Here is a 10037-nt window from a genome sequence, read left to right on the forward strand (position 1 = left end):
ATTCTCTGGTAAACTCTGCTAGTAGCATAGATGTATTTTTAATGGACATGGTATTCGCTGCAGGTTTGCCGCGGAAGATCTACTTGGTTAAGACAAAAGCAAATCACAATCACTATTCAAAGATACACCGCATGTAAAAGGTGTAGGGAAGCTTATAGTATGATATATTCACTCAGTGCCGATGTGTAACTTATGCCGTACGTCAGATCTCTGAAACCAGATCAAATCAGAAAAGGCCAACATCTATTTTTCAAATGTTGTGATAATCTCCCCCTGTTCGATTGAACAAAGCCTATATGCTCTAGGGTAAATACAGTCAACTTATGCCATCTTACACGTCCTTAAGTTTAGCAGGCAAATACGTCACCCCTGAACCATAGCTAAAACCTCGCACTAAAAAAAGGCACGTGATGCATTGTATAAATAGTAAACATTTGAAAATGTTTTATAAATTTCTGTGTTGTTTCTTATATTTCAAAATTTACTAGCCTCGTAAGCGTTATAAATGGCAAGCACGTTCGTGATGATAACAGGAATAATAATGAAAGCCATACGAGTGGTTCACATCGACGAATGTGGGCCAGTTTCGCCTGTGATTGAAGAAAGAATACAGAATCCCATAAATAATTACCTGTTTCTTACCTAAAACAACAATGATCGCTGAACGACATGGGAACGGAAACTTTTAGATACTTCCGGAGCGGCGAGGTATTTTCGATAAATACCTGCATCCGTTCTTGCTGACTCACTCACTATGTGATACCTCAAATGCAATAAACGAAAATAAATGGCGACATGTGGCCTTCGTTGCGAAATTCAATGCCTTCTTGTTTTAACTAGATACGTTATGTTAAAGTTAACGCTAGATAGCCTGCCGAGAAACCTGTACCCTATGTAACTCCTTTCTGGGTGATAAAATTAAACTCTCCTTTAGGTTTCTAAAGAGGAAATGTTTGCTTTAGCTTTCTGGCCAGATCTGTGCTTCCGGTTTACGATTGGACCTATTCTTTGCGGTAGCATCGAACCGCTCTCGAATCAAGAGAACATCAACTCAGATCACATAATTGGACGGCTTCGGAAAGAGCGTCGTCTCCATTTTATTATCCATAATACAATTCCAAATCGTTCATTACAATTCAGGTGAACAGTTTATTTATTCCAAGCTGCTTGCTAGGCCCGTCCAGCATCCGCTCAAGCCTAATCAAGTATTCCTTTTCTTAACTAACTCGTCAAGCGCTCTATGCCTTTACTTCGATTAGCTTGGCCTACTTGCGGCTGAATAGCTTTCGTGCGCCACCACGACTATCCAATCTTGCGTAGGCGAGTAAGTTGATCACGAAGTTGCCCCCAAAAAGGAGCAAGCATCTGCAATGCAAATTCGATGTACATGATAAACTGCCAAAGCCGATAGGATAACATCGTAATATGCTGACCACTTGTAGCTTAAGCAATGGTATTTCTTCTAACGCTGGGATAACCTCTGTTCTTATTGCACAATGTTGTAAGGGATCGTAATGTAGGCTATCAAACATATCTACGGCGTATATAGCTCTGGGCATTTGCTACATTGCCGAGCAATTGAACCGTCCTGTTGGCAGAGATTGCGAGGTAGCTAGTTGGGAAACTAATACCCTGTTGAGGCAGACAGTGAGCTTTTACTATCGTATTATTGAACAATTCAAGATAGCTATGGGTTTGATCAAGAGGTTTGCGGAACCGCAGTCGACGTTGAGGGCGCAGATATCGATGTGAAACTGCTATTCATCATTAGCTAACGGATGTCGTACGACGTCTGGACAAGACTAGTTTTCGTTATGAACCGTTGAGATCGACTCGGACGCGTGCCCCCTTCCGTATCTATTGAGGGCAATTAGGAAGAAGGGCCCTTGTCAAGTGGCAGCGAACCGTAGTAAAACAGATACTCGTTAATGATGGCTCGACTACTATCACGAGTCTCGTTCTCTAAGGTTCTAAAATGTTATAAAAAAAAAAAAGAGGTTATATAACCAATGATAAGTCCGACAATAAAAACAGAATCGTGCTAGGTTTCTCACTATTTACTATATGTGTATATTCGACAGTGTAGATAATGGATCCCCCCGGCTTCCAGCAGTTGCTATCTGAACATTCACATTGTCTAGGATAATTTCAATAATAATACCGTTAACATGATTGACTGCAGAATTTTCACCTCGTACCTGTCCCTATGCTCGAACCAATATCGACTGCATACGGTGACGAATTATACGTTCTGATAACGTCCCCAATGTAAGCTACACAAAGCAAGCAGATCTGATTCAATATCTCGATAGAAGTGAGCCATCGTCAAAGATATTTCTTGTATTTGCTACTATGCCGTTTATATCGGGACTGGCCGGAAATGTGAGGCCAACTGATGGTGTTACCGCACTGTCAACCGGGCAGTCAATATAGTTGACATTTCATTGGCAAACTGGCTGTGTTGCCATTCGATTGAATTAAGCAAACACACGATTAGCTACCTTTTGGTCTGGCGATCTAATCTGACCCTGACATCCGTTGATATTACTCCGAAAAGGATATCACATTGCAGCGTATTGATTATGGAGATTACTACGTATTACCTGCGTCATCTTCGACTTCAATGCGCCTTCATTGTTTCTAAAAGGTAGAGAGTTCCGCATTTTGATTTGTTGCATACTCGACCTTATCTCCATCGTCTGAATGTCAATGCAGCAAATGCACAATCGTCGTCAAATATGAGTGGAGTGGCCTTCTACGTGGCCTGTTTGTATCGCGGTAGAAGCGCCAAAACCTTTTGCTCTGAAGGTCAGACACCGCTGCAGGCCAAAGGGAAGTGGTGATAGATTGGCGCCCCTCAACTCACGACATACATCGCAAAAATCAACCCAATCGATAATAGATTTATCTACCGCCCACAAATCACTATAGAAAAACGTCTATAGCACCCCATCAGCTAGATGTTATCATTGATTAGTGCTTATGTGCATAGTATAAATCAGTCAGCGAGTGTCGTCATGGTTACAGAGTGGTGTGAATGTCGCCGCGGACCTTGATCACGGGGCAATGGGATAATACTGTGGCACAATGGGAAAAATCGTATTGAAGTGTGTATCGATGCTCGATTGATGCCCCAGGTACTGCGATTGGAACAGTGGGATCAGTAGGCTCGAAATGGGTATTTCGGTTACTATAAGACCGAGTTAATTTTTTAGTTCGGGTGGTTAGCAAAATGAACAAACTTGTCAACTAAGTTTTATAAAAAAGAACAAGTTTTTTTGGCGTTTATTACAGATATAACATGTAGCATTTTGCGTGTACGTAAGTTCGCGTACTGCACAAAACTTGGTGTTCGCAAGACAAATTAATGTGTGAACTACGAGCAAGATGGGGCTACAGATAGATAAAGAAATCAAAGTCTACTTCGAAAGAGCTCGTTTTCCCAGGAAATATGTAGATGCCTTCGAGTCGGATGTTCATGTTAAGCAAAACTCTTATTTCGTTACGGTCTGCGCCAACGGCGTTACTGCATGTGACTCGATCTATCGAAGATCGCTAGCCACTCTTCCAGGAGCGTCTAGAAGCTCAGTGAACCCAACCTCCGCAAGAAAAGACCACGATGGTAATCAACCGGAATGGCTGCTAATTTAGACTTATCGGAGCCATTATTGTTAGACAAGCTGACATTATGGGCGTGATCAGGACAATTTCGGCAATTTGTTTCCAGGCTTGCACTGTCCCTAAACCCTACTGTATCCCACCCATCAACGGCCCTAAAAGCCCCTTGGGCCCCGTCCATCCTCGACAGAGAGATTGTCGCCGCCTGCTCTAACCAAAACTGAGAGCATACACAGCTCTTGCTCGAATGTGTCTACAGGAAGGCAGGCCACCTGAGATGCAGTGAGAAGCGTTTTGGTTTCCTAAAACGTCGATGCGCATATCAGTAAGCCTAGTTAGCTTAGTTTAGCGCGATTCAGGGTTTTACGTAAGCGGTAATCCCGCAGCCCTTATTATTATTAAGTTATTTACTCGATTTATTAAACACTCGTCTTACTGTCAGGACATTCAAACGCATCCGGAAAACGGTGCGGAGCCACCCTACGCTACATCTCATGTCCATACAGAAATACCCTTCAATAGCCAGAGATAAATGACCGCAATATTTTATTCCCTTCGATCCGTTTCACTGTTTGTCCACTAAACTGGACGCGCGACCGGCTTGTAACTATAGGCTAGAGAAAAACATGGTGGTGGCCAATATTGTCGAAGCCATGCATCGTCATAATCATTGAGCTCGACTGGCCGCTGTTAGACACGCAACATGATGGTGATTTCAGCCGGTGAAGGAATGCTTGTGCGGAAGCAATGTGGGTGATCTAAAGACCTTGCGAGTTCGTGATCTCACGTGGAATCGCTGTCTTGACAGAGACATCGGATCGCTACCAGTGTAGCGTGGAAACACTCATAGAATATCTAAACAGATGACAGCAAACCTCGTTCCAAGTAGACATATGTCTGATTCATCTTTGCTGGTTGATTGACGAAACGGGTTCGACATTGGGCAGGAAAAACGTGCAGGAACTAATAGCGCCATCTGCTGGATCGTCAAAGGCAACCGAGACCTACAATGACAGTCGATCTTGGAATGTTTGAAGGGTCCGATAGGTCTGCAGATGCTGCAGAAATTATCCGTACCGCGTCATCAATTCATTCTGCTGCGAAGTTAGACGCCTATAAGAGACGAAGAACCTTGCTCCGCTTCAGAAGTAACAAGGCTTTATTTCTTAGCCAGAAAAGAACTTGCCGGTGTCTTAGTCATATCTACTGAGTAAAAAGCCAGTGCTATAAAGGTTCAACAGCTTCATGAAGTTGATCTCTAATGCTAAATGGGTAGATAAGTTTCATAAATGAAGAACCTGTATTCCTCCCTCTCCAGAGGATAGCTTGGAAAATACGACGCTATAATTAGCTTCGCCTTATCTGTATATATATAGTACTGTATATATGTATATACTGTTTGAAAATGTAGTAAGTGTTGTTTGCGTGTTGAGCAAAGATATTTCTCTACTTGTCTAGAGAGATATCGCTGCGCTGCAAGGCATTAAAAAAACTACTTAGGTAGCCAGTCCATAAGCCTGTGGGTTTGCCTAAAGCGAATTAATTATTTGTGTATTTAAAAAAAAAACAGAGTAAACATCTTGCCCGCTGTTTTCTATTTGCCCATACCTGACAGTTTCATGACTATTAAATAAAATGTTACTTTTATCGCTGTCCACGTGTTTTCGATGCTGGCGCAACGTATGATAACAAGAGAGACTAAAAATTCAGTAAATAATATGTAATGACTTATGGTTTCTTCATTTGCTCATCTGGCCTAAGTTTTCATTAACATATTGCTTTAAAATTGGGTTAGTCTAAACAATGGCCTATGCTGCAGACTGTGGGTGTCAGTAACATCATGCTCGCATATTATGCCTTTTCCTATAGCTAGTCCTTGTAAAATCTCTTCTCATGGGTTATATAAGGATTAATAATAAAAGCAAATAAAAAACGAAATGGAGATAGGTCTGTAACGAACGCTTTCGTGCTGAAAAGGGCCACACATTGAGTGGCCCTTTTCAGCACGGAAGTGCATCTAGTGCACGCAAGTGCGCTCTAAGCACGCAAGTGGCAATAGCGCATGTAAGCATTAAATATTTAGGTCACTTAAACAATACGTAAAATATTACAGTACGATTGCCGCAAGTAAATATGTAAGTTTTATTGAAGGGGTACCACAACTGTTTCGGTTTGACGTCAGTCTTGCTTCACCATCGAGAAGATCCATCTTTTTCCTTTGGACTCACAACGAACGCTTGGCAGCCTGCGATATAAGCGGCACCCCGTTCAGGACCCTAAGAGACAATCATATCTAGGAAAATGAAAAACACTTCGAAATCAATCTCCTTGTCACTGGTGGGCATAGAAAAAGACCTTGGAAATTACTCGACCTCATTTAATAGTACAATAAAGTGGGTAGAGGTTAGCTAGCGCTGAAACCATAGCCCGTGGTCCTCAGAGTGCATCGTAGAGCGAACAGTCATTGTTGATACATAGCCTAGCGCAAGTAGTGCTGTTCTTGGATTGCGCGCAGCCATTAGGATTTTTTAGATTTTTGCAATACACTTCGCTGCAGTTTCCGACAGGATCAACTGGATCCCTTGTAAATCCTTCTATCCTCTGGACGAAAACCGTTTGTCGGACTCAACTCGGCTGAGCAAAATTAAAAGTCATTTAAACTGTTTTTTTGCTGTATTCGCCAGTCTTCGCTGGAAAATCTTCAAGGCTTCCCTGGGGTGCCCCCGAAGCTCAAATCTCGCTTGTTTTTTTCACCTTCGTAATAACAATAGTTGCTCCATCTCTGCCACCATCTCCTACCTAGGCAAAGCTTAAGAAAACAAAATCAAGATGAGCGTTTTGATGAAGATACTAATGTTAATTTAACCCGCATTTGTCTTATGCTAGCGAATCTGGGACGGTGTGATCTAAGTGGTTGATGCGCATCCCTTTGGACACATTGTTACGTTAGCTATACACGACAACCTAAGATGAATATGCAGAACCTATGCAATTTTTGTTATGCCAATTAACAGCCCCATAAAGGTCCAGAGATTTTGTGCCGAACATATCATTATATATTCTAACTAATTTAGGAATAATCAAAAGCACTAGAAATTATTACCAGACTTTTGAACTAAATATTTAATGAAGTTTGCATTGTGTGACTCTAATTTTGTCATGCACTTATTATTGGCGGGGCCGGTTATCCATTTCAAGATATGAAAAGCCCGATCATTGTATTTAAGCGAGCGGAGCCCCTTGCTATTAAGACCTGTATCTGCATTATTTCGTTGCACTAGAGAGTTCTAGCTTTGTTCCAAAGAAGATGCTAATACTTTTCAGTTTTATCAAATTTGAGTCATCATCAAATACAACACGTAACAGGAATCAACTACTCCTTGGCACTAAGTGCGTCAAGAGTTCAAAGCAATGTTCTAACCCCTGTTATGTAGTGCTGCCTGTTTCGAATCCCACAAACTGTATGTTACGTTTCAAATCAGAGTACACCCCGTTCGTACTTCTCGAAGCTCCGACATAAGACCTGTTAATTCTATATGCATTTTTAGAGTATAGAATTTAGCAGAAGGGACTTCTACGAGGATCTTCCAGTTAACATAAAACATCTGTTATTCTTCAGCAGCACGTACCTCTTTCATCGTAACTTTTCGTTCGGTTTGGATCGCTTTATACCACCTTGCCTGCAAATTGTAGACTTGATTGTGTAGACAAGCCTATCCGATTACCTTGCAAACGTTGCCTTGACAAAGGGCAAATCAACTGTTTTAGATGTCGCCCGCCCGCCCGCCCGCCCGCCATATAACATCTCGACAGCCATATGTATATACACATAAGCGTTTTTCTCATAGCACCCTGTCGACAAATAACTCTTCATTTCAGCTGGCTGTTCCTCTCTACTCGAGTATCGGTCACTGCCTTTTTAGTCGTCCGAACCTCATATACCCATCGCATTTATAAGTGACATCTATTTGCTTCCATGGCCCAATGACGCTGAGGCCTCTTTCCTTGCTGGTTTAGTTCACAAATATGACTGTCCGATTCGACTCCGGTAGAGTTAACCCACAATAAGGCTAGTATCCAAATGGACGCAAAAAGCTGCGAGTGCCAACTTCGGATGGCGATACGTTCAAGCCAAATAGCTACATTAGGGTAATCTGAAGGGATGGTAATGCAGGAGCATGATCTTGTGGATCTAATAGTTCATCTAGTCTAGGCTGCGTGTGACAACATACCATTCTAGCTAAGATACGTATTGCTCAGATGATATGAACATTGCTTAAGTTAGGAGTTGTAATAACGGTAAGCGCAGATCGTGCTTTGTAGTATGGCGGACATGCCCTCAATCGAGTTGCTCTGTATTAGTTGCTTAGCTATAGGGTCTCGCTGCAGATTTAGCAACTTGTAGGATCTTGGGCATTGAACCCTCACCTAAGTGGAGGAAGTATTCTGAGTTGCGTGGACGGTGTCCTGGCAGCACAAACGATATGAAATAAATAAGATGTAGAAAATGCCATCTTGTTGCCACATTGCATACAAATATTTAGAAGCTGAAGTAGAATGACATTTCATGATCTTGATAAATTTATGGTAACTGGCACTGAAAGAACTTTTAAATCCTACTCAATATATTGATCTTCGTCAAAAAAAAACAAAAAGCAGTAAGCAAAAACGATAATTATTGACACATATTTACGGGTTAATTATACAAATAGCACACCATCAGCTAGCCTAACCCAATCATTGAAGGAGCTTTGCGTATTAACATGGTTTTTTGTTGTTTCCATTGGAGTAACAAATTCGGAATATTTTCAGCAAATACAAGCATCTGATATCTTGGCACATATTTATGGGGACCCTGGGTCGCATAAAAAGCTTAATGCATAATACCGTCCCTTGAGGGTATCCACTAGTCGAGGGTCTCGTATTGGACAATGAGCTGTTGACCTTAATAATGAAACCCTTGTACGGACGAAGTCGGAGATTCAGTATATCAGCTTGAAAAATGGGACCATCACTATCAAAGACAGACCCGTCATGTGCAAGGGGAAACTTATCGAACCGAGCGGCAGAGGCAGCTCCAGAATTGTGTCATTTCCACACCGTAATCGTTTAACCTCAGTATAAAGGGTAATAAGTAAAAGCTTGCACTGTATCTATTAAACAAGATCACAAAACACGTTTAGTACGTCAACGTTACTACATAGAAATTTAATTTAGAAACCAACATACTTTTCATCAAACCTTAGTCGCGCGTCAAATATCACTAGTTTCTCACATCTCTCCAATTCGCGCTTTCTGAAAATCTTTTCTTTTTCACGGTACACCTAGACGCGACAGCCCTTTGTATAGTCAATTTTTTTCTCGTGTTTTTCAGTCGCTTACCATAATCGGGTTCTCAGCACAAAATTTAACGTGAGTAGTGCGTGGAAAGTAGGACCAGTTCCTCTGGTAGTTAAAAATATAAAGAGTAATCTAGATTTGGCATGCCAGTAGCTGCTGAACGCAGAAGGATGCACATTTCACACCGATTTCTTACGCTTGCAGTTTTTTCCATTAGCTGGGACAAACTTTTCGCCCTAGTGGTGGGTAGTAGTCTCGGCGCAAACAAGCCCAAGCGACGAGGCTAAGTTTCATGCGAAACAGGTTTATCCCGATTATGTATGCTTAGTAACTGAAAGGATTACTCAATACCTTACATTAGAAAAATGCTCCTCGCTGAGAATATCTGTGTTTTATTGCGAGCGCCGAACTAGTGGCTTTCTCGATCGATATTGTTTGCTTCCCGCACTGCCCTTCTAATTGTTCTAGACGTTCTAATTGTTGAATAGACGAACAAATGGATCCAATCGTCAAAGAAAAAACAGCCACTGAACAGTACTCCGAAACATCACATAAATCAAAGTTTGGTCACATCTTTCATTGTCAGCTGTATCGTTTAAACAAGTTATCCTTATCCTACACCCTGTACGTACTCCTAGCTGTCTCTAGTATCTACTCAGCAGTGGTTCTAGGTTTTTTTTTTTAGGCGCTTACCGTTTTGGTCTTCCTGTTGCTGCACTCTTCTTTACTCAATTCCACTGCATGTTTCGTTTGCATTTAACGTATTGAACTGTTGGTACGACCACATATATTATCCCATGCTATGCGTCTGTGTCTAAACCTATTGTTCCTGGCATTTGTGCTATCCTTGCCTAAACCTACATTCAGCATTCTACAGCAACAATTGATCTTTTTTTTTTGCAGCTGTATCATCAGCTTTTCGCGGGCTTTGCAGCCATAGCAGACGTCGCATTTGAGTGCGAGGGTATTCGTCGTCTGCTACTTATGTCTGTTTATACATACTTGTTGGTCTATTGGTGTATATGCGTGTGTGTCTAAACAGCGATACTGGCTATGTTCGTGGATCTACCTGTCGACAA

At 41.7% G+C, this 10037-nt stretch overlaps 1 protein-coding gene across 2 annotated transcripts in view; it reads right to left on the reverse strand.

Moving 5' to 3' along the window:
- The window catches only part of LOC111264428 (uncharacterized), a 31783-nt gene extending 21795 nt beyond the window's left edge, over nucleotides 1–9988 (reverse strand). Inside the window, exon 1 of one of the 2 annotated variants that reach the window (XR_015312676.1) lies at nucleotides 9652–9988. The gene's annotated coding sequence lies outside the window, so the exon portion shown is untranslated. The other variant, XR_015312675.1, reaches the window with a different exon arrangement.
- Nucleotides 9989–10037: the final 49 nt, after the last annotated feature.

Source organism: Varroa jacobsoni, unplaced genomic scaffold (genome assembly GCF_002532875.2).
Source record: "Varroa jacobsoni isolate VJ856 unplaced genomic scaffold, vjacob_1.0 scaffold_96, whole genome shotgun sequence".
NCBI lineage: Eukaryota > Metazoa > Arthropoda > Arachnida > Mesostigmata > Varroidae > Varroa > Varroa jacobsoni.